The sequence below is a fragment of the Podarcis gaigeae genome (assembly GCF_964106915.1).
Source record: "Podarcis gaigeae genome assembly, chromosome: 7".
NCBI classification, from domain to species: domain Eukaryota; kingdom Metazoa; phylum Chordata; class Lepidosauria; order Squamata; family Lacertidae; genus Podarcis; species Podarcis gaigeae.
In genome coordinates this window covers 77,310,931-77,335,611 of record NC_139683.1, presented here as the reverse complement: position 1 = coordinate 77,335,611, position 24,681 = coordinate 77,310,931, and the positions used below count along the sequence as shown (strand labels likewise).

Below are 24,681 nucleotides of genomic sequence, written 5' to 3'. Positions count from 1 at the left end.
AAGGTTTATTATGGCTCATATCATTTCAGAACTGAGGTTCCTTCTTCAAGAGTAATCCCAGACTTACAAATTCTACAGAATATCTGAAGCAGCTTGCACAAATGCAGCTACTTATCTGGCACAATGAAGTCGAAGCTTGCTCCTGAAGTAGGAACTTCAGTTCCAAAACATATTGAGCTATTAAGAAAACCATAATTGTTGCACCTTGAACAACTAGTTTCTCCCCTTTTGCATTATTTCGGTGTGTGGCATCAGCAGCTAAGTCTGGTCAATGCCTGGAGTGAGAGCAAATATAAGGAATGTTTTGTAGGCAGTGGAGAGGTAAAGGTAAAGGGACCCCTGACCATTAGGTCCAGTCATGGCCAACTCTGGGGTTGTGGCGCTCATCTCATTTTATTGGCCGAGGGAGCCGGCATACAGCTTCTGGGTCATGTGGCCAGCATGACTAAGCCACTTCTGGTAAACCAGAGCAGTGCACGGAAACGCGATTCACTGTGATGGGATAGTGAGCTGCTTGTGCGTAAAAACTTGATCCCTCTGGGGTTTGGCTGGTCATCCAAACCGAGGCACTAACGGAGCCCCCAAAGCATGACTCCGTCAGTCGCTGGTAGAATCTGACAGTGGGCGTCTACGGAATTTACGCCAACATAAAAGCTGTTTGACGGACATGCGCCTTCGTGACTCTCTGCGTGACAGTTTCCGGCGAAGGGTGGGAGTTCCTAACGGGGTTCTGGTTACCTCTTCGCTATTCTCACTAGAAGTATCCCAGAGCCTCCCCTCCGCTGTGACTCCTGCACTCCCCCTGCTGGTTCCTTCCTCTGCTGCAGATTCTCTCCTATTCTCCTGGAGCCTGCCCACCACCTGTCCCTCCGATGGCAGTTCCCTGACATCCACCCCCCCCCAGGGCCCCCTTCACCCCCTCCCGCCTCCTCTCCCACTGGCGGTGAGGGCGGAAAGCCCCTGAAGGAACTCTCCTCGTCGTCCGAGGATTCAAACACTTCTAGCCACGGCGTACCGTCTCTCTCCCCGTCTTCCTCTTCTTCGTCGGAGTCGGCTTCCTCACCCACCCCTGACTCTGGGAACCCTTCAAACTCTCCTTCCTCATCGGTGGTCCCAAAGTGTTCCCTTCTAAATCGTGCCACGGGTTGCGGTTTTCTTGGGAAACGCTGATGAAATGTTTCTATTAAGACCTCGTCATTGACTACCTCTGCTGGTACCCAAGTGTTTTCCGACTCTACTTCCCCCTCCCATTCTACCAGATATTCCACCTGATTCCCCTTCCACCTGGAATCAATGATTCCTGCCACGTTCATGTCGCGCTCTCTCTCTTCTATCACGGGCGTTTGGGTGGCCTCTCTCTCACGCTCCCCCCACTCACGTCCCTCTCGGTACGGCGACAGTAATGACCTGTGAAATACTGGGTGTAATTTCATGTGACTGGGCAGCCTGAGTTTGAATGCTACTGGGTTGACCTGCTGTATGACCTCAAAGGGTCCCAATCTTTTGGGTCTCAATTTCTTACTCCCGCCCTTGAACGGTAGTCCTTGGGTGGATAACCACACCCGGTCTCCCACCCTTATAGTTTCACCTTCCCTCCTATTTCTGTCTGCTTGCTTCTTATATTCTTCCTTGGCTTTCTCTAAGTTAAGTTGAAGCTGACGGTGGATCGCTTCCATCTCTTCAAAAAAATATTCCGCCGCCGGCACGCTCCACCTCCCCCCTCCCTCTCCTGGGAATGCCCGGGGGTGACACCCATAATTTGCCAGAAAGGGACTCATCCCTGTGGACACGTTCTCCGCGTTGTTGTAGGCAAATTCTGCTAGAGGTAACTTATCCACCCAATCATTTTCTCTATCCTTTACATAACACCTCAGGTATTGTTGTAAAATCCCGTTTGCCCTTTCCGCTTGCCCATTTGTTTCTGGGTGCCAGGCAGTTGAGAAATTGAGTTCTACGTGCAGTAAGCTCATAAGTTTCCTCCAGAACCTGGAAGTAAATTGTTTCCCTCTGTCGCTCAAAACCCTCAAGGGGGCGCCATGCAACCTAAAAATATGTTCTACAAACAACTTGGCGGTTTCCTCCGCTGTGACCGCATGTGAACAAGCTATAAAATGACACATCTTGGTTAATAGATCTACCACCACCATGACAGCTGTTTTGCCTTTGGATTTTGGCAGGTCCGTCATAAAATCTATGGATACTGCCTCCCATGGCCTTTCTGGCGTGGGTAAGGGTTGTAATAGCCCCGCTGGCGCCACCCTCTCTCCTTTCGCTCGCTGGCACCTGTCGCAACCCCTGACATATTCCCGTACGTCCTCCCTCACCTTGGGCCACCAAAACTCCCTGGTAACCAACCACATGGTTTTGTGCTGTCCAAAATGTCCCGCTGTGGGGCTGTCATGCAACTGCTTGAGTACTCTGCCCCTCAGTTCCCCATCGGGTATGTACAGTGCCCCTTTGTAATACAATGCCCCGTTCTTTTCTTCAAACCCCCCTGGGTTCTCCTCTGTCCTCCTGAGCTCTCTGAGTTTCTCTTGGGCGTATTCATCGTTCTCAGTACCCTCTATCAGTTCCCTCTGCCCCACCAATGCCGCCCCACACACCCAGCGGTCTTCAGGGATTACATGCCTTGCCTCAGGCGCTCCCTCCCCCTCTAAGTACTCAGGTTTCCTGGAAAGAGCGTCCGCCCTCACGTTCTCGGAGCCGGGCACGTAACGAATCTCAAAGTGGAATTTGGAGAACTCCTGGGCCCATCGCACTTGTCTCTGGTTCAGCACTCGGGCTGTTCTCCAGTATTCCAGATTTTTGTGGTCAGTTCGGACTTGAACCTTGTGCTGCGCCCCAATCAGCAAGTGCCGCCATTTCCGGAATGCTTCATGAATGGCGAGCAGTTCTCGGTCGTATACTGTGTAGTTCCTCTCGGATTTGTTCAACTTCCGCGAGAAGAATGCACACGGTCTCCATTCAGACGTATCTTTTCCCGGCTGGAGAAGAACGGCCCCCACCGCTCAGTCTGACGCGTCAGTCTCCACTCTCATTGGTTGTTGTAGATCCACGTGCAAAAGTTGCTCTTCCGACGCAAACGCCTGCTTTAAACGTTCGAACGCCCGCTGCGCTTCTTCCGTCCAAACAAATTTCTTTTTGCTACTAAGACAATCCGTGATGGGCGCTGTTAAATGGGCAAAGTTTTTGATGAACTTCCTATAGAAGTTTCCGAAGCCCAGGAACCTTTGCACGTCCTTCTTGGTCTTTGGTGTTTTCCATTCCAGTACCGCTTGAACCTTGCTGGGATCCATGGCCAATCCCTTGTCAGACAACCGGTACCCCAGGAATTCCACCTCCCTGGTATGAAACTGACACTTCTCCAGTTTCACCCACAGCCGGTTTTCTCGCAGCTTGCTCAGTACCTCTCTTACATCTCGCACATGCTGCTCCTCATTCTCTGAGTACACCAGGACGTCATCTAAGAACGCTACGCAGTTCTTGTGGAGCAGTGGCCCCAGGACGTGATTCATGAATGATTGAAAGCAGGCGGAGCCCGCATGTAATCCGAAAGGCATAACCCGGTACTCAAAAGCCCCCAAGGGGGTGAACATAGTGGTCTTCCACTCATCCCCCTTTCTCACACGTATCAAGTTATATGCCCCCCTAAGGTCCAGCTTGGTAAAAATTTTCCCTTTTCTCACCCGTGTTAGAATGTCATCAATTCTAGGCATAGGGAAAGTCACTGGTTCTGACACTGCATTTAGGGCCCTGAAATCACATACAAGCCTGGGCTTGCCCGTGTTTTTTTTGTCCACAAAGAACACTGGGCTGCCCCCCACCGCTCGTGACTCTCTGATGAAACCTCGCTTGAGGTTCTTGTCAATGAACTCCCTTAACTCCTGCATCTCACTGTCTGACATTGCATACAGCTTGCCCACTGGCAATTGTGCTCCTGGGAGTAAGTTAATTTGACAGTCAAAGGGTCTGTGCGGGGGCAGTTTATCTGCTTCTTTTTCGCTGAATACGTCAATCAAGTCAGCGTATTGTGGTGGCACCCTCCCCTTGTCCATCACTTCCATCCCTGCTAGAGTGGCCCTGGCCCCTGCCTGAGCCTCTCCCTCCTTGCAGTGTTCTAGGCAATGTGCTGATCCAAAGGAAACCACTCTCTGATGCCAGCCTACTAGCGGATCGTGTAGTGCCAGCCAGCTCATTCCCAAGATAATAGGAGCTCCTCCCAAGGTGGCTACGTTAAACGCTATCAGTTCTGTGTGTCTTGCCACCCTCATTATCATTGGTACAGTTTGTTGGTTCACTTCTCCTCCCAACAGCTCCCTCCCATCAATCGTGGTAACCTGCAAAGGCTTACTTAATGGGATAGTCTGTATCTGGTGTTCAGCTGCAAACTCCTTACTCATGAAATTACATGAGCTACCTGAATCCAATAGCGCTTTTATCTTCAGTGGGTGTCCGTTTGCCAGTTCCAGCAACACCTCTATCACAAGCGCTGGTCTTGGAGGTTCCGGCGTGGGCACATTCACTGCTCCCTGGCCTGGCTGCTGTGCCCTGATGTTGGCAACCAGGCGTTGGCTTTTACTTGCTCCGTGATTTCTTCTTCCTCCTTCCCCCCAACAGTTCCCGCCATCCCTTGCCATTCCTTCCTTTGCGGACAGACTCTGGCAAAGTGACCTGGCTGTTGGCAGAGATAGCATCTCTTGCCGCTCTTTCCCTCCTTCTTCCGCCCTTCACTGGTGTTTGAAACTGCGCGCGCGCGCGCTGTTCCAAGTTCCATCGGCTCTGCTGGCGGGAAAGGCTGCTCCGGAATCTCTGGAATGCGGAAGTCCTTCCAACGTTCCCCCTTTCCTTCCCGCTTTTCCATAGCTCTAGCCTCCTGGCGTGCTCCTATGGACAGCGCTGATTTAGTCAGCTGATCCATAGACTCCGCCCTAGGCGCCCGGGAAAGTTCATCTTTCACTGCCGGAGAGAGACCTTCTTCAAACAGCATTTGAATAGGTTCACTAGCAAGGTCCCACCCTAGTCTATGAATCAGCATGGTGAACTCAGTCCAGTACTCACGTACAGATCGGCTCCCCTGTTTACACGCCATTAACTGTCTGCGCACCACCCCCTGCTCGATCTCGCTGGAAAACATCAAGTCCATGGCGCGAAAAAACTTCATAGTGTCCTTTAAGATTTCATTATTGGCTGCCATCAGGGGCCGAACCCAGTCCTTCGCCCCTCCCTCTAGATGGCCAATCACGTATGCCACTCTAGAGTTCTCATCGGGGAAGTCATCAAACAGTAGATTGAGAGCATATTGCATCTCTGTCCTAAAGGCTTGATAGTTCCTGGGATCCCCCCCAAATTTCTGCACCAATCCAGGCACCCGTCTGGCAAGTGGGGTGGTTTTCCCTTTATCCGCATCTTGAGCCCTCCTCTCCTCGAGCCTCGCCGTTTGCAGCGCCAGCTGGACCTCCAACGCCCTGTACCTTTCTTCCAGGCTTGGACCTGCTCCAGCTCCGGCTCCTGCTCCTCCGGTTCCGGCTGGTTCGCTCATGATGCCCTCTGCTTGCACAAGCTGCTTTCAAAGACTGTCAGTTTGCTGTGATGGGATAGTGAGCTGCTTGTGCGTAAAAACTTGATCCCTCTGGGGTTTGGCTGGTCATCCAAACCGAGGCACTAACGGAGCCCCCAAAGCATGACTCCGTCAGTCGCTGGTAGAATCTGACAGTGGGCGTCTACGGAATTTACGCCAACATAAAAGCTGTTTGACGGACATGCGCCTTCGTGACTCTCTGCGTGACAGTTTCCGGCGAAGGGTGGGAGTTCCTAACGGGGTTCTGGTTACCTCTTCGCTATTCTCACTAGAAGTATCCCAGAGCCTCCCCTCCGCTGTGACTCCTGCACTCCCCCTGCTGGTTCCTTCCTCTGCTGCAGATTCTCTCCTATTCTCCTGGAGCCTGCCCACCACCTGTCCCTCCGATGGCAGTTCCCTGACATTCACCTTCCCACCAGAGTGGTACCTATTTATCTACTTGCACTTTGACGTGCTTTCGAACTGCTTGGTTAGCAAAAGCAGGGACCGAGCAATGGGAGCTCACTCCGTCGTGGGGATTCGAACCGCCAACCTTCTGATCGGCAAGTCCTAGGCTCAGTGGTTTAACCCACAGTGAGTGGAAAGGCAAGGAGGGGCAAAAGGGGAGGGAAAGAAATGGAATGGCCAGGACAGACTTAACTATGCACAGCTAAAAGGAATCAGGACAGCTACAGTCTAGTAAGAAGTCCCAAGAATAACGAATTGGGAAATTAAATTTTGAGAAATGATGGGCAGAGGAATTCCGAAAGCCCTATGCTGCACTGGCGGGGACAGATTGGGCCAAGATGTCTCTCCACCCAGCTCTGATGGTTGATATGGACTTCCACCAGTGCAGAACATCTTCCCACTTGACGGAGAGGCAGGTGAGCCATTAACTGGATCTCCAGCAGCTAGCAAAACACTCTCCCAAATGGGGTGTTTTGGAGGTGGGAAGGTAAGCACATCACAACATGAATGCTTTAAATATCCCAAAACAAGGTACTGGAGAACTGACCAATTTTGCTCAAACTTTCAGTGGCTAATGTAATAGTTTTATCATCCAGTTTATAGCTTTCCACCATGTATGGGCAATCTATCCAGAAGATAAATTGTATTTCGAGGAGTTAGTGATCTGACTCAGTTGCCCTCTTCCTGACGCAGTCCCCCCCCCCTTTCTATTAAGTTCTTTGATGGCACGAGAACAGCCTATAATGTCCTAATCAGTTAGGAGGAAGAGATAGTGATGAGGACCTTCTTTGATGGTGGACATTGTTTGGAGAAAGTGAGGCATTGGGAGGGGGTTGCTAATGACTGATCTGCACGTAGCCAGGCCACACAAGCTAGTTATCAAGCTATCTATAAATTGGATGGTTTGGGGCAGAGTTCTGGGTAAGCTCGTGCATGGACTGATCTGACCGCAGGGCTGTGCAACCTGAAGCTACCTGGGGGAGTCACTGCACCGCTTCTTGAGGGCTTCCTGTCAGACTTGCATTCGACCGAGTGACTCTTCCGGTCGAGTCCTCCGACGTGATTAACGACCTGAGCCTTTGATGAGGCTCCAAGCACGTTCCCCCATTACACAGAGTATCCAGCATGCAGGGAAGGAGCCAAGAAAATCTGAGCTACATTGCAAAGAGATTTATTCCTAACTACGCAGACAGAAAAGAAATAAACATGCTCTCTCTGTGAAAGCAGAGAGCAACTGGAAAACAAAGGAACAGGAAACCAGTAAACATCACATCCATCTCCCGTCTTCCGTGAGACTTCCAACAGCCTGGAATGTCTCTGGAATGTAAACAGAGTCTTGTGACTCAAAGCACTGCACAGTGGCAAACAGAAACTAACACTTCCAAGTGGCAGATTGAAGTGCATGCTTGGTACAGTGGTACCTCGGATTACAGACGCTTCAGGTTACAGACGCTTCAGGTTACAGACGCTGCTAACCCAGAAATAGTACCTCAGGTTAAGAATTTGCTTCAGGATGAGAACAGAAATTGTGTGGCGGTGGCAGCAGGAGGCTCCATTTGCTAAAGTGGTACTTCAGGTTAAGAACAGTTTCAGGTTAAGAACAGACCTCCAGAATGAATTAAGTTCTTAACCCGAGGTACCACTGTATGTATATATTGCTTGCTATTTATAATAAAATCTTTAATCTTCTCACTCACTTGTGCATTGTATTGCTTCTGAATCTCATTTTTAAAGAACCACCTTGCATCTGGCAAGACGCACCATAACTTGTTTAAGTTGAGGTTTGGTGTAAGCAGCTTGATGTCTCACAAACATTCTGACTAGGTTGAGCAAGCACCCTGGCAGGCACAGAGAAAGCAGAATTCCACAGGTGGACTTTTGTACTTTTGACTTATCACTTAGCAGGGAAGCGAAAACACTGTAGCAATACTCTGCATCCCAGGCTAGACCTTTATGAATAAAGATTCCAGTTACTAGCAAAACACAGCACAATATATATAGACGAGCCTCAAGTTTGCTTGCCTTAAAAAAAAAAACCTGGCAGCAAATCCTTTTTTTTCTTTTTCTTTTACTTCATCAGAAATTAATGGGGTCTTGGAATGCCTCATGACATTTAAACAAAATGAGCAAAGTACAGTAATGTAAGTGAAGTAGACCAAAAGTGATCAGAAGATACAGTGGTACCTCTGGATGCGAACAGAATCCGTTCCGGAGCCCCGTTCGCATCCTGAAGCGAACGTAAGACACGACTGCGTGTCTGTGCATGCACGTGCTGTCATTTTGAGCATCTGCGCATGTGCAAGCAGTGAAACCCGGAAGTAACGCTCTCTGTTACTTCCAGGTCACTGTGGAGTGCAACTTGAAAATATTTAAGCTGAAACATATTCATCCAGAGGTATGACTGTACGAAGCAATCATTCCCATCCCAGAATGACTTTATGGACTGTACCATCATTTCACCTTGAAGATCTGTGTTTTATAGGTAATAAACAAGGAGAGACAAGCCCCTCAAATGATGAGTTATTCATACAATATAAAATGCCCAAGCCACTGATCAGTTTCTGAGAAACTCAAGGGTCCCTATAACAAAATTTGACAAACACTGAACTAGGCTGTGAAAAGGGAAGTTTGGATCCTCTCCATCAAAAATATTGTAGGCTACCTAGTGACTGCCTAAAAACATTTGCCTTGACAGTGTTTCTTCCTTTCCCTTCACAGTGTTTAAAATGCTACCAACCTGATGTAGAAGTAAAATACAAGCTAGACCACCTCTTTGGCCCGTTGCATTTTTTCGTTTTAGTTGTTACTGGTTTTTGCCTCTGGCTTGACAGGAATAGTATGATCTTCTTGATTAATTTTTTTACCTGCTAGTTTTAGGGCACGCTTTAAAGTACTGGAGTTTACAGTTTATGAGTCTAGCTTTGCTCTTGCAAATCATCCAGACACTTTCGCTATTATGAAAGGCAACCTTTACCTTTTGGAGTTATACTGCAGAAAACCAAAGTCATAGAAGAAAATATGTGATGAAACATTTTTTTTCCTGGTAATACTTTTGAAACTGAGAGATGGGACTTCTTCTGAAGAAGGACAGGCCGCCTCCACCTGTCTGGTTTTCTATAGTTAGAGTTGTTCAGTGGAATCCCTGATCTGGACCTTGTGCAGAAATTAATCAGCTTTCCAGCCTAATAACGAGTTTTTAAACTTTACAGTGGTACCTTGGTTCTCAAATGCCTTGGTACTCAAACAGCTTGGAACACAAACCCTTCAAACCCAGAAGTAAGTGCTCTAGTTTGCGACCATTTTTCGGAAGCCGGACGTGCTCCGTTTTGAGTGTTACGCTTCCAATTTGAGTACCACACTTCCATTTTAAGTGTTACGCTGAGGTCTGTCTGTTTTTGCTATTTATTTTGCGTTTCTGTGGTTTTTTTGTTTTGTTTTTGTGGCTGTGTGGAACCCAGTTCAGTTACCGAGTGATTGATTGATTGTGTGACTGCAGTACATTGTTTATTGCTTTCATTTTATGGATCAGTGGTCTCGTTTGATAGTAAAATTCATGTTAAATTGCTGTTTTAGGGGTTGTTTTTAAAATAGATTAATCATTTTGCATTACCTTCTGTGGGGAAATGCGCCTCGGTTTTGGAACACTTTGGTTTTGGAATGGACTTCCGGAACGGATTAGGTTGGAGAACCAAGGTGCTACTGTACTGCAATACAATCTTAAAACTAGTTACATATAAATGTTACTGAGTGCAAATACAAAGTAACACACTGCATTCAACTAGCAGGCTATACAGTTCAGTCCTTTAAGTCCTTTGACACTGTCTAGGAGAGCCAGTGTAGTGTAGTGGTTAAGAGCGGTAGACTCGTAATCTGGTGAACCAGGTTCGCGTCTCCGCTCCTCCACATGCAGCTCCTGGGTGACCTTGGGCCAGTGACACTTCTTTGAAGTTTCTCAGCCCCACTCACCTCACAGAGTGTTTGTTGTGGGGGAGGAAGGGAAAGGAGAATGTTAGCCGCTTTGAGTCTCCTTAGGGTAGTGATAAAGCGGGATATCAAATCCAATCTTTTCTTCTTCTTCTTCTTAGGAACTTCTCTCATTGATCCCATAGGTGGAACCTCTTGCTAAAGGCAAACTTCTCTGCTTTTCAAACGCAAACCTTTACACAAGTTTTAACTTCAATGCAAACAAACATTTTGTGCACAGTTTTGACTTTAACACCAAATACTTGGTACACATAGGCAGAGCAGCATTATGCAGCAAGATGTAGCTGTGAAAAGGCATTAAGGGGAGGGAATCTTTTAATCCGCCTTTAATCAGTTGAAGGAATCAATTCTCTAGCTGGATAACAGATCAGCAAAGACTGGATTGATATATGTAAATATGGGTTCACTCAAAGTATTCCTTTAAAAAAGTGAAGTTATGCTTCTTAACATTTCCAGTTTCAGCAGTAAATTGCTCATAAGATATGTATTGGCAACTCTGCATAAACAAGAAGTAACAAAAAAAACCACACAAAAAACAGAGAGCTTCAATGATACCGTCTCTGGCACAAATCTGTTTGCAGTGGCTAATAATGAAGCTTCGTCTTCTTGAATATCAACACTGGATCGTTAAATAGCTGCTGGTTTTTTAATACTTGGCAGAAACTGAACAGGCAACCAGGAAAAAATGCCTTAGTACTGGCAATATTATCAATCAAAATTAGGGGGGAAGCAATCTGCCATGACTAATTAAGAAATGAGAACATCATTTCACAGAATATTTCACAAAAATAACGCATGACCCGAAGAGATTCAGGGCAGTGGTTTTCAAACTGTTCCAAGAAAGTCTGATGCTCTTTGGGGGCTCTGCAATGTTCATAACTATAGGCAGAGACACCAAGAGTTGAGTACAGGGGGTAGAAATGGGTCTCACAGCCAACAGAAGCCCTAGACTGTCAACTTTCATTTTTAAGTCTGTAGCTATGAAGGGCCCAGTGACATCAATTGACATGGTGAAGTTTTGTTGTTGTTGTTTAGTCGTTTAGTCATGTCCGACTCTTCATGACCCCCTGGACCAGAGCACGCCAGGCGCTTTTGTCTTCCACTGCCTCCCGCAGTTTGGTCAAACTCATGCTGGTAGCTTCGAGAACACTGCCCAACCATCTTGTCCTCTGTTGTCCCCTTCTCCTTGTGCCCTCCATCTTCCCAAACATCAGGGTCTTTTCCAGGAAGTCTTCTCTTCTCATGAGGTGGCCAAAGTACTGGAGCCTCAGCTTCAGGATCTGTCCTTCCAGTGAGCAGTCAGGGCTGATTTCCTTCAGAATGGAGAGGTTTGATCTTCTTGCAGTCCATGGGACTCTCAAGAGTCTCCTCCAGCACCATAATTCAAAAGGATCAATTCTTCGGCGATCAGCCTTCTTTATGGTCCAGCTCTCAATTCCATACATTACTACTGGGAAAACCATAGCTTTAACTATACGGACCTTTGTCGGTAAGGCGATGTCTCTGCCTTTTAAGATGCTGTCTAGGTTTGTCATTGCTTTTCTCCCAAGAAGCAGGCGTCTTTTAATTTCGTGGCTGCTGTCACCATCTGCAGTGATCATGGAGCACAAGAAGGTAAAATCTCTCACTGCCTCCATTTCTTCCCCTTCTATTTGCCAGGAGGTGATGGGACCAGTGGCCATGATCTTCGTTTTTTTGATGTTGAGCTTCATATTTTGCGCTCTCCTCTTTCACCCTCATTAAAAGGTTCTTTAAGTCCTCCTCACTTTCTGCCATCAAGGTTGTGTCATCTGCATATCTGACGTTGTTGATATTTCTTCCGGCAAACTTAATTCTGGCTAGGGATTCATCCAGCCCAGCCTTTCGCATGATGAATTCTGCATATAAGTTAAATAAGCAGGGAGACAATAATGGTGAAGTTAGGTCCATTAATTTCATTGGGTTTCCTCTGGGTAAAAAGTACAGTAGTTGACTAGCAACCCAAGTTTTAAAAGTGGTCATTCTGCTTAAGAGTTTATGCAGAAAGAGCAGTGAATGATAGCTGAAGACCAAGGTGAACTGGTATAACCCTCTTCTTAGGACGGATGATATTGCTCAAAACACACGAAGGATCTTTATTGCGTAAGAAAAGGTCTGTTGGCAGTCATGGTCTGTCTGGAATGCGGATTCTTTCAAGTGTCCAAATGATTCCTTGTTAAGTCACTCTGCATTGAGGCAGTTACAATCTAATTGCCATAGCTTTCAGAAGTCTAAGGTACAATGGATTGTGTTTCAGAAGACGGGCAATGCAATCTCACAGACGGACTGAAACGAAATCCCTTGACCCAGCAACCTTCTACAGCTTCTCTTTCCTGCATCCAATTTAATTTATTTTTTTAATAGAGAGGTTTCCGCTCTACTGTATGGACAAGTTTATATCCTGATTTTATAGGTGAATTCTGCTCTGATCTCCACCAGCATAAACCTGCAGTAACGATATCGATATGATTTATACAGCTACAATTGCATTTCAGGGATTCTTCAAGTTCATTTGGAGTTAGAAAAAGAAGCATTATGATGGCACAAACTACAGCAAGCCTCAAACCCGCCCTGGCATGTCATATTCCTTCAGATGTTGGGTGCCTGGCCATACTCACCGTGCATGACTGGCTTGCGCAATACCTTTTAAGATGTCCATATAGACCTTATATAAGGCTTAAGGCATCCAAGAGTTTCGAATGCATCCAAGAGTTTTCGCTTTTTTATATATACATTTTTATTGATTTTTTTAACATATCATTTCCAACAATCATTTAACATAAATTCTTATCTTATACAATATTTTAGACTTCCATCAACAACCTCTGAAGATTTTCCGTTCTTTAAAACTTATTCTGCATTTCTCAATTTCTCTATTACTTTTAACTATCATTAACTAATAGTTCTTTTCATAGTCTTCCTTGCAATATTTCACACAATCCTCCTTACAGAACTTCTTTCAGTCCTACTAGCGTAATCTGTTCATTACAATTGCTTTTTAAATAATTCAAATATTTACTCCAATCTTCTAAGAATCTCTGGTCCCGCAAGTTTCAAATCCTTCCTGTTAATTTGTCTAATTCTGCATAGTCCATGAGTTTTCGCATTTTTGGTAAGATGCCGTTCAGCTATGCACAGTGTTAGACAACTTCCATAATTTCTACTTTGCAAGTAATTCAGACCCACTGGGTTGTTTTTGTTGGCCAGTGTTGGACAGCCAGAGTCCAACTGGTTTTGCTAGGTTGCTGTGCACACTGGAAAGTATGTCTTCCAGACACCCCTACAACTCTTTCCAAAAGAACAGGAAGGACTGCAGTGTGGCAGTGTGAGACAGCTGCTTCAGGAAGCAGATGGTGGAGACCATGGCAACAGCCCCCTGCTTGTTCCTCCACATCTTTTTTAAAAGTATTTTTATTAAGGACTTTCAACATAACAAATTATCAAATCACATACAGTGGTGCCTCGCAAGACGAAATTAATCTGTTCCGCCAGTCTCTTCGTCTTGCGGTTTTTTCGTCATGCAAAGCACAGCTATTAGCAGCTTAGCGGCTTAGAGGCTATTAGCGGCTTAGCGGCTTGGCGGCTATTAACGGCTTAGCGGCTTAGCGGCTATTAATGGCTTAGCGGCTTTAAGAAAAAGGAAAAAAACTCACAAGAACTCGCAAGACGTTTCATCTTGCGAAGCAAGCCCATGGGGAAAATCGTCTAGCGAAGCAACGCAAAAACCAAAAAACCCTTTTGTCTTGCGCGTTTTTCGTTTTGCGAGGCATTCATCTTGCGAGGCACCACTGTACATTATTTTTCCCCTTTCCCCCCACCCCCTTCCATCCCTCCCTCCCCCCCCCCCACCAGGGACTTCCCTCAGCTCCTCTCTCTGATTTCTCTGCACATATTATTCTCTGCATGTTATAAAATTATACATATCCTTGCATTGTCTATCTGTCATGTTATCAACCAATAACCAATTTGTGCATGTTTATTCAAAACCTGCCAAGGAGTCCAGTTCATTTTGTTGTCTTTTTAGATAATTTGTAAAAAGTTCCCATTCTTCCTTAAAGTCGCAGTTCTCCTTGTCCCACAGTTTGTATGTCAATTTAGCCAGTTCTGCATAGCTCATCAATTTTTCTGTTCTCATCCTGAAGCAAAGTTCTTAACCCGAGGTAATATTTCTGAGTTCGCAGAGTCTGTAACCTGGAGCATATGTAACCTGAAGCATGTGTAACCTGAGGTACTACTGTACAGAAACCTAAAATTCCCATGCATGCGCAGGGCATCCAAGGTTTTGCAACATCGGTGTGAATTTGGAGGCTGCAACCTGTACAATATAGCAACCACCACCACATTTTAAAAACAACAACAGCAACAACCCAGTGGATTATATTGTTGTGACTTGATGATCAACTGGATAGTTAATGGACTCTATCATTGTCAGGACCTTAAATGAAAGCAATAGCAAGCCAGATCTCAGGGTGAAAAGACTTCTAGTTCCTGGTTCATTGCTGCGGTACCAAGATGTTTTATACCCTGTAGCCTGCTGTGTAATTCATTGTGCGATTCCTAGCATAATTTAATGAAAGCTATAATTATTGCCTTGCTGTGTTGAGGACCGACAGTTTAGCAGGATAAATATATTGTGTACATATACGGAGTTAACAAATCTTATGCTTTATGATCAGCTGAGGCATGTTATGTAACTTACTCCAAGGTTTGGTGGCATTCCAAGATGAACTTTTGCCATTTATTTGGAAACAGTCTCAGAATAAATTGCCGCCACGCCTATAAAATGTACATAGGGGTTCTGTCAGGAAATAAACCATCCAAATTAAACTTCAGAAGGAACACTAGCTAGTCATTTTACGTACATCTGTATTTCATGTTTGTTTGTTTTTAATAAATAAATAAAGTTGAAGAAAGTGATGGCAGGTTGTAGAAGTGGTCATGCTGAGAGCCAGGACAAGCATAGAAAAACAGAGAGATTGTCTTTAAGGGTAAGCTAAGACACCTTGGGACGCGGGTGGCGCTGTGGGTAAAACCTCAGTGCCTAGGACTTGCCGATCGTATGGTCGGCGGTTCGAATCCCCGCGGTGGGGTGAGCTCCCGTCGTTCAGTTCCAGCTCCTGCCTACCTAGCAGTGCAAAAGCACTCTTAAGTGCAAGTAGATAAATAGGTACCGCTTTATAGCGGGAAGGTAAACGGCGTTCTGTGTGCTGTGCTGGTGCTGGCTCGCCAGAGCAGCTTCGTCACGCTGGCCACGTGACCCAGAAGTGTCTCCGGACAGCGCTGGCCCCCGGCCTCTTAAGTGAGATGGGCGCACAACCCTAGAGTCGGACACAACTGGTCCGTACGGGCAGGGGTACCTTTACCTTTACCTAATACACTTTTATGTCTGTCTGATCTTTAGTTCATGGAACTATCCTTCCTACCGCAGATTCATTGTAGGCCAGATAGTAAGATGGAAACAAGTTGATGACTATCACAGCAATAGCTTTCTACTTCCATCATCAACATTTTGGAATATTTCTTCCTGCTGGTGAACATGAAATCTTGATACAATCTCACACCCTACCACCACGACCCCATGATTATGAAACGGTGAGTGAAACCAGGTTCTTCAGGTCAGCTTTCTTTCCAAAGCTGCAGAGCAGGAGGATTGAATGGAAGGTAGCTGCACTTCAAGCCAGTCTCTGTTATTTGGGCTAGTGAGGATGTAAAAATGTAAAGGACCCCTGGATGGTTAAGTCCAGTCAAAGGCAACTATGAGGTTGAGGCAACTATGAGGTTGTTGGCTTTGGTCCACAGACAGCTTTCCGGGTCATGTGGCCAGCATGACTAAACCACTTCTGGTGCAATGGGACACCGTGACAGAAACCAGAGTGCACGGAAACTCCATTTACCTTCCCGCCGCAATGGTACCTATTTATCTACTTACACTGGTGTGCTTTCGAACTGCTAGGTTGGCAGGAGCTGGGACAGAGCAACGGGAGCTCACCCTGTCACAGGAATTCGAACCGCAGGCCTTCCTAATCGGCAAGCCCAAGAGGCTCAGTGGTTTAGACCGCAGCGCCACCCACAACCAATGAAGCAAATGTTACCAGTAACAGCTACCAGTAACTGCATGTGCAAAACAACAGTAGAAGGCAAGCAGATGGGGTCACCTGACAACCTGAGGGCAACTGAAATGGAGTACACACCACACATTTAAAGCATATTTCACTACTACCCCAAGAATCCTGAAAACAGTAGTTTAGCTATCATACACCCCCACCCAATCCATGGATTCTTTTTCTCGCCCGCCCTGACTGAACTTGCTTTTTCTCCTACCTGCCAATCCATGGACTCTTTTCGTGTGTGTGTGTGTGTGTGTGTGTGTAAATTTTTTATTACATTTTCTGTTTTACAATTTAGAATATTGATTTATACAACCTTAAAATATCAATGACTTTCCTTCTTCTCTTTCCATGATTCATTTTACAGAGCATAAATTCCTACATATTTTATATAAACTAAACCATTCAGTATTCCATTATTACTTCTGTCAAAACTTATTTATACTGTTGAATTTATCTGAATGCTGCCAATGTTTTCAAGTGTACACAATTTTCCCCCATATATTCAATAAACATTTTCCAATCATCTTTAAACGGATGTTCTTCTTGTCCTCTTATTCTATACGTTAGATCTGCAAGCTGCACATATTCTGTCAGCTTAAGTTGCCGTTCTTCTTTGGTTGGGACCTCGCTCGTTTTCCAGTTTTGGTCTGACAAAACACGGGCCGCCGTAGTGGCATACATAAATAACCTTTTTTGACCCCTGGATATTTCCATCTGAATTATCCCCAACAAAAAGGACTCTGGGTTGTTGTTTTTGGAAAAGTGCTGTTATGTACTGAGTTGAATAGGATCCAAAATGCAGCAGTCGGATTGGTCTTAGAATAATAGGATTCAGAATGCAGCATCTGATTGGTCCTAGAACAATGCAGCAGTATGATTGGTCCGCAGGAGCCACCCAATCCACCTCCAGGTGGAAGTGAATCCGCAACCTGATTGGCCTACGGGAGAATCCCAGAATTAGCCAATCACGTGCAGCCCATTATGTAAATAATGTATATAAAGCAGATATTTTGGGGGAACTCACATTCCTCGCTACGATGAGCTGAATAAAGAGCATGAAAGCCACACTCAACTCCGAGTATAATTCAAGTGCTTTTAAACATTTTTTCATTTCATTATACATTATTTCCCAATACTCTTTTACCCTTTTACAGATCCCACCACATATGAAAGAACATACCCTCGACCTCGTTGCATCTCCGTGGCCTTACCTTTGCTCGCTCTCTGCAGCTAGTCCTGGGGCTTCTAGCAGCCTACTCTTCCTTCTCACGGCCTGTTCTTATGGCTTACTCAGCCTTGCTACAGCTGCTGGAAGTGGTACATCTGTATCTAGACGTGTGCAGTAGAGCCTATGGCAGAAGCCACCCTGGCTGTCCTAGAGAAGGCAGAGGCGAGGTGGTGAAAGCAGGACATCACAGACATCAAATAGAAGCCGGGGCAGCTTTTGTGAATACTTGATGTCCTGCTTAATTCGGGAAAGCTGAGTGGGGTGGGTTCGTAAAACCTAATCATGGTATGGATTCGTATTTTAATGATTCAGCATTTTGTGCTACAAGGAACGACCATAGTGCTCGACACTTTCAAACTATACTTTCCAGTTATTGGGAGGGAAAATGCATTTTTAAAAATTCTTTTAAGAAATGTCTGTGTGTCTGAGCTCGACAGTGTGCGGAGGATGTTGCAGATTGCTTTTATAGCCCTGTCTATTACATAAAGAGAAAGACTTTTTTCCATTATCCTGTCCAGAATTATGCCTAGGGATTAATTTGAAAAAAAAAAGTCAAGTGTTAGCTAGCAAAGACAAACAAATATTACATAAGGCAATGTTACATGCACTTGCTGCTCTGACAAATTAGATTTTTAAAAAGTTAAATACATTCTCTTTCTGCAAAAACCACATGGTTTGGATTTCTGTACCAGGGGTTTCTTTCTAAGCTATAGTTATTTATTTCTGAAAATTGCTATTTATAAAGCAAGTTTAAATCATGTAAGGAAATATGGCAGCCATGATTGCAGACCATTTGCCCCATGTGAATTTAGATTTGAGCTCTTGTTTTTCCTTTTTGACTGTATCAGGTTGGGATTCTTTCTATTATTTTATCTCTTTACTGGGATTCTGTTTTATGTTGCAACGACTCATGATTTTAAGCAAGTGACTTTTTTAATGGAGCAGAGTGAACAATAGTTAAATAATACTCTGGTATTCTCTAGTTCATTGTTTAATTACAGCTTGATGGACCTACAATACCGGCTATATTTTGAAACAAGATCAGCCGCAATACAATAGCATTAATCCACAGAAAAAGCCTTCAGTATGTTCCATCTAATTATTCATCTCCTGACATTTACATTTTCAAATGTCTTCCTAAGAACACTCTGTGCTTTGGCCTGCAGATGAAATTATTGCGCACTTCTTACTTCAAACACACATGCTGCTCTTCAAGTCGATGGCTTCTGATAAAGATCATACAAAAGTCAAAAGTGGGGGTGGTCTTATAGATTCTGTCTGACTCAAGTCCCCTTCTGTCCAGAGTGGTGCTTCTGTTTTGGTATCCTAGGGGCTCCTAAAAATGCCACCATATGGGAGTCATTGTGTAGAATGCTTGAGCGTTTTCAACGAGAGGATGCGAGGAGGGTGGAAGCCCATGTCAAGGAATAAAGGAACTAAGTGTGACGTTAACATATGAGAGTGCTGGAGGTGAAATAGTTAAACAGGTTACCCAATCAGGAACCGGGGGGTGGAGTCAGAGGGACTATAAAACTAGCTCTGGGAGGAGTTCATTGGGAGTTGGGTGGTTGGTTGGAGTGGGAGTGAATTGGGCTAGAGTTTGTGAGTAGGTTGAGTTAGTGTAGCGAAATAAGCTGAGTGAGGAATAGTTAGGGCTAGGTAGACAGGTAAATATCTGAGAGGTGGTTTAGTGAATGAGAGCAGGTAGCGGCAGTTATAGGTCTGGATAGGCACCCCATGAATGTATTTGACCGATACCGTTTATGAAACCACATGCTTGTTAAAGTGCAATAAATAAACAAAAGTTTTTGTTCCAATTTAACCCTGACTGGACTCAGTATTGTACCAGGTAGGGCCTGGGTGGTGGCAGCAGGAAATAAAGTGGTGGCACAGGGATCAATAGATGGTGAAACATCCGGGACCCTGTGTGATCACCACACTAAGGAATCAGAGACTTTATGCTGTAAGAAACGGAACAGGTAAAAGCTGTTCATGGAGGCGCAGGTCAATTCTGTATCCAGGGCAGCTGTCTACCAGCTCCATCTGGCTGAGACCCTACCTGCCCGCGTACTGTCTTGCCAGAGTGGTGCATGCTCTAGTTATCTCCCGCTTGGACTACTGCAATGCACTCTATGTGGGGCTACCTTTGAAGGTGACTCGGAAACTACAACTAATCCAGAATGCGGCAGTTAGACTGGTGACTGGGAGCGGACACCGAGACCACATAACACCGGTCTTGAAAGACCTACATTGTTTCCCAGTACATTTCCGAGCACAATTCAAAGTGTTGGCACTGACCTTTAAAGCCCTAAACGGCCTCGGTCCTGTATACCTGAAGGATCATCTCTACCCCCATCGTTCTACCTGGACACTGAGGTCCAGCTCCGAGAGCCTTCTGATGGTTCCCTCCCTGCGAGACGTGAGGTTACAGGGGACCAGGCAGAGGGCCTTCTCGGTGGTGGCGCCCGCCCTGTGGAATGCCCTCCCATCAGATGTCAAAGAGACAAACAACTACCTGACATTTAGAAGACATCCGAAGGCATCCCTGTTTAGGGAAGTTTTTAATGTGTGACATTTTAATGTATTTTCAATATTTTTTGGAAGCCACCCGGAGTGGGCACAGTTACCCCATTCAGGACCAGGGAAAGCATTCCAGACCCTCCATGTCCCAGAATCTGGCGAGCCTTAAAAGTAGGAGCGCAAAGAGTTCAAAGACTTCTTCTTTGTGGAACAGGAATTCAATAATATGAAGCTCCCATCATTCCTATGTTGGACCACAAAACTATCTTCCTAGCCCCCTCAGATGTAAAGCTTAGATCCTCACCATACTCATCCAAATCTTATTCCTGGTTCCTTATCGTCTCCTTTGTTATTTTTTCAAATACAGAGAAAAAGCTGCTATAGAGTGGAAAAGGAAATGTGGTTGTATGAATCAGTCCCAAAGTCACACATATAGTTGATTATTGGATGGGTACAGAGCTGTGAATGTATATCTATTGGCCTCAACTTGATGGGCCACAAGCTGGCAAACCAATCTAAAACTTTTTCCCAATAGTAAAAGTTAATACATCCCCCAAATAAAACTATTCATCACCTATTATGGAGATCCATCTTGACAGGGCTGAGATGCAATCTGACTGTTAACTATTTCTGGCTTTACCAAGACTTAAAGCATATCCCCTTTGTGACATCACACATGACATCAGAATGGCATGTTTGCATTCAACCTCCTAGACTATCTCCAGGCCAACAGCAATGGCAAGTAAACTTCTGCAGCCAAGTAACCATCCTCCTGACTACCCAGTTGTTTCTATCTAGACTATTGGATGTTTATTTTTTGCTCTCATAATCATAGCCTGAAGAGCTGCGTATAATCTGAAAACCTGCTTCCACTGTTAAAGAAAACTAATTGCCAGGAACTGGATAGAGGAGGAATGGTGGAGACCTCCTTCCCATCCTGACCCTTCCAGGGAGGAGGAAGAGGAAGACAGTATAGATTTACAACAGGGGTTTGAGGGAGGACACAGCTCAGAGGCAGATGAGGGGGGAAGTTGGGGAATAATGGAAGAGGAGGAGCAGAGCCAGAGCAGCAGCTGGCTGACACGTTGTCATTAGAAAGCATTCCAGACCCTCCATCCCCCAGAACCTGGCGATCCTTAAAAGAAGGAGAGCTCAAAGACAGAGGGTGGCAGCTGTAGAGGAAATGATGAGAATGACGAATGAGGAAGTGGGAGAGACAGAGGGTGGAGATTCACTCGGGACAACACCATTATCCAAGAGGCTGGGTTCTATAGCCTCTCTGTGTAAAGTTTGAAATAAAAAAAAGACTGTATGAAACTTTTCCTTGTCTTTATACTATTCTGGGCAACCAGCCAGGAGCCATGGACAGCATCCTGACAGCAAGGAGCAGAGAGCAATAGCCATTCAAACTACCTACCTTCCAAGTGGGAAAGATGGGGTTGGTGGAGATTTACTCAGGACAATGCCATTATCTGGGTTCTATAGCCTCTCTCTGTTAAGTCTTAAATACTAAAGGCACTGGCGGAGGAAGGTGGGTGTGGGGGGTTCGGTGCACAGCGGGTGTCAGCTGTGAGGGCGGGTGACATCGCCACGCCACTCTCCTCTCGTTGCGCAGGTGGCGCTCCTGGACACTCGCTGTGTGGGTGGTGGGCCGGTAGGGATGATGCTGCCATGGGCAGTTAACGGTGCCCCCCGACACTCACCACGCAGGCAACAAATGGGTAGGGAAGTTCTCCACGAGGGTGGCAAATAGCGCCTGCCTAAGGTCACCACACAGGCGGTGGACAGCCCCTGCGGGCCAGCTAGCCCTGCCCCCACACCGCTCAGGGTGCCAGGGCAGGTAGCTCCGCCCCTGAATAAAGGACTGAAAGAAAATTTGCTTTTATACTTTCCTGGGCAACCAGCCAGGTGCTGTTGATAGCATCCTGACACCTACTGAGTTAATGGCAGAGGTGAATTTTGTTCAAACTGACCTAAAACATAAGGTCTGTTTGCATGAAATGGCTTACCCATTGTAAAAAGGGGACTCTGTATTAGGCATATTTCAAGAATACGCAAACTCGTCAGCTGTTCTTGTTAAATAGGCTGCTGTTTACTTCAGCAAACAGCAAATGGCATGCAAATTCATGAAATCTGAAAAGCAAAGAAATTGTGTGCAAAAAACCCCAGTCACTAAATTAGTGGGTGAGTGGTTTGTAAGTACGAGACTTACAAGCACTCTTCTCATAATTAACCCTCTTAGAGGCGACACAGAGAACTCTAATGGCACCATGAGGTTTTCTCTTGTTATTGTTTTGATGCTAAATACACAGCAGATAATTCTGTGTACCTATTGCATCGTAAGTACCAACTTATTCCTGTTTGCATCATTTCTGCCTTCAAATACAAACACACCTCTCATAAACCTAGGTGTGGCCTGCACATGGGACAGAATTAGGTGGGAATGGTATGGGAGAAGAATGGATGGGAAGGCACCGTTTTGAAAGTTCCTCTGCGTTAGAGTAAGCTTTTTAAAATTGGGCAGCAAAATGTGGCCTCATCTAAAACCTTTCTCTGTGAATTACTGGGGTGGGGGGTTACCTGCAAGGAGGCTTTTCCCGTGCAGGAACATTAAAGCATAGCACCACTGTCTCTGCAACCTGAAATGGCACAGTCTACGCTGCCACGTCATGCTGCTGCATGTGGAGACTAGGTCATGAGTTTGTCATAACTGCAATCAAAATCTATGTCAGATCAGAAAAAACCCAGCTGTGTCCCCACAACATATTCTGAAGGAGAGCTTCCACCCCCATCGCTCAGCCCAGACACTGTGGTCCAGCTCCGAGGGTCTTCTGGTGGTTCCCTCACTGTGAGAAGTGAGGTGACAGAGAACCAGGCAGAGGGCCTTCTTGGTGGTGGTGCCTGCCCTGTGGAACGCCCTCCCATCAGATGCCAAGGAAATAAACAACTATCTGAAGGCAGCCCTGTTTAGGGAAGTTATTAATATTTGATGTTTTATCATGCTTTTAATATTCTGTTGGGAGCCACCCATAGTGGCTGGGGAAACCCAGCCAGATGGGAGGGGTATAAATAATTTATTATTATTATTATTATTATTATTATTATTATTATTATTATACTCTCTTCACCAAAGTTGGGGGTTGTTTTTTTACTGAAGATATAGATGATGTGATGCAAACTCTGTCTTGCAAATTACAACCTGCAAACAACAGGTTTTGAAAGAAAAGTTTGAAACACTGAAGCAAAATTCTGCCTTATAATTGTTATTATCACTGTAATTACTCCTTTTATGGTACTATTATTATATAACATCAGGTCATCCTTACAAGCTTAGTCTATCAGCATGTTATCTTTAGAGCAGTGTTTGTTCATGCAATCTTCAAACCATAACCATTGTGCCCTTAATTTCTAGTGTGGTTGGTAATTCTGCCTTTTAATTTACCTTGACCGAAAAATATATGTATATATATTTTCATCAAAAACCCATCTGGTCCATAGGATTCCAGCTGCTTCTCTTTATGCTACTATATCCTTCTTTGAACAGTATTTAGACCTCTGATGTTTCTGCACAAGGGATCTCTAATCACAGATTTGCCACATTTTTCAAAATCTGCAAGGTGCTACAGACCCATAATGCAATGTAGCTGTGACAGGACAATTATTCTGCAAGCTGAGCAGCACTGAAATCTTTCTATGTGCTCTTTCCTACCCCTAAATAGAGAAGAGAAAATATTTTTGAAAGGTTAATGGAATGGAAAAGCATAGTGTTGTTAGTAGGAGAAGGAGCGGCAGCAAAGTGACACTTAAATGAGGTTTTAATCTGTGCACCACGGAAGAATTAAAACTTGTATTGTTATGCTTTGCTTTAGATTTCTTTTTGTGCATTTCGTTATTATTTCAGGCAAGCCTCCTACTTCCTTATTAGCCACCAAGCTATAGAGGAATTACAATGAAAAAAACACCATATCCGTGGTAGTTTGACTCTCATTTATCTGCAGTTTGCTTTTTATAACATGTCCTTCTTCCAAATGATTGTTTCTTATGCCTGCTGGCCATGAGGTTTATAAGGAAAGTGAACTTCATATTCATTTTGATTCTCCTAGTTTTCACCTTCCCTGTGGACAAAAAAATCCAACCTTAAAATGCCTTGGGGGAAAGAACAATTTCAAATTGTGTTGATACGTTATCATCTAACGTTGACTTTCGCCTCAGATAAGGAATGATCAGTGTTGCCAGCTCTGTGACATTTCTCAAATCCATTTACAATTACGGAGCATGCATGCCCACACACACATACACACACTGTTTCCATATCTAAAACCAGGGTCTCTCCTTCCATTTAATGATTGATAAGCCAATTTTATATGTACTTAGCAAACCAGATTGTAAATCAGAACATTCAAAATTTCCCAAAGTTCCCCAGAAAGAGGGTTTGAGTTTTAAACGACTCTGGGAACTACGGTACATTTCTGTGAGGGCAATAGGGATATTGTAAGAACTGTCAGCACTCAGCCAGAGTGATGCAAGCTCTAGTTGGGATGCTTTTCCTGGTCCTGAATGGGGTAACGGTGCCCCTGAAGGACCAGGTGCGCAGCCTGGGAGTCATTTTGGACTCACAGCTGTCCATGGAGGTGCAGGTCAATTCTGTATCCAGGGCGGCTGTCTACCAGCTCCATCTGGTACGCAGGCTGAGACCCTACCTGCCCACGGACTGTCTTGCCAGAGTGGTTCATGCTCTAGTTATCTCTTGCTTGGACTACTGCAATGCGCTCTACGTGGGGCTACCTTTGAAGGTG

General features: G+C 45.2%; 1 long non-coding RNA gene across 4 annotated transcripts in view; it reads right to left on the bottom strand.

Moving 5' to 3' along the window:
* Window positions 1-24,681, bottom strand: part of LOC310848433 — a 44,947-nt gene that overhangs the window by 18,042 nt on the left and 2,224 nt on the right. The window contains exons 1-2 of one of the 4 annotated variants that reach the window (XR_014566375.1): window positions 20,460-20,516; window positions 17,349-17,512 (exon numbers count right to left, since the gene is read on the bottom strand). The exons of 1 other annotated variant lie outside the window; for it this stretch is intronic. This is a non-coding gene — a long non-coding RNA (uncharacterized lncRNA). Of the gene's footprint in view, window positions 1-17,348; window positions 17,513-20,459; window positions 20,522-24,681 lie in introns of those variants that run through there. 2 more of the 4 variants (XR_014566372.1, XR_014566374.1) reach the window with 2 other exon arrangements.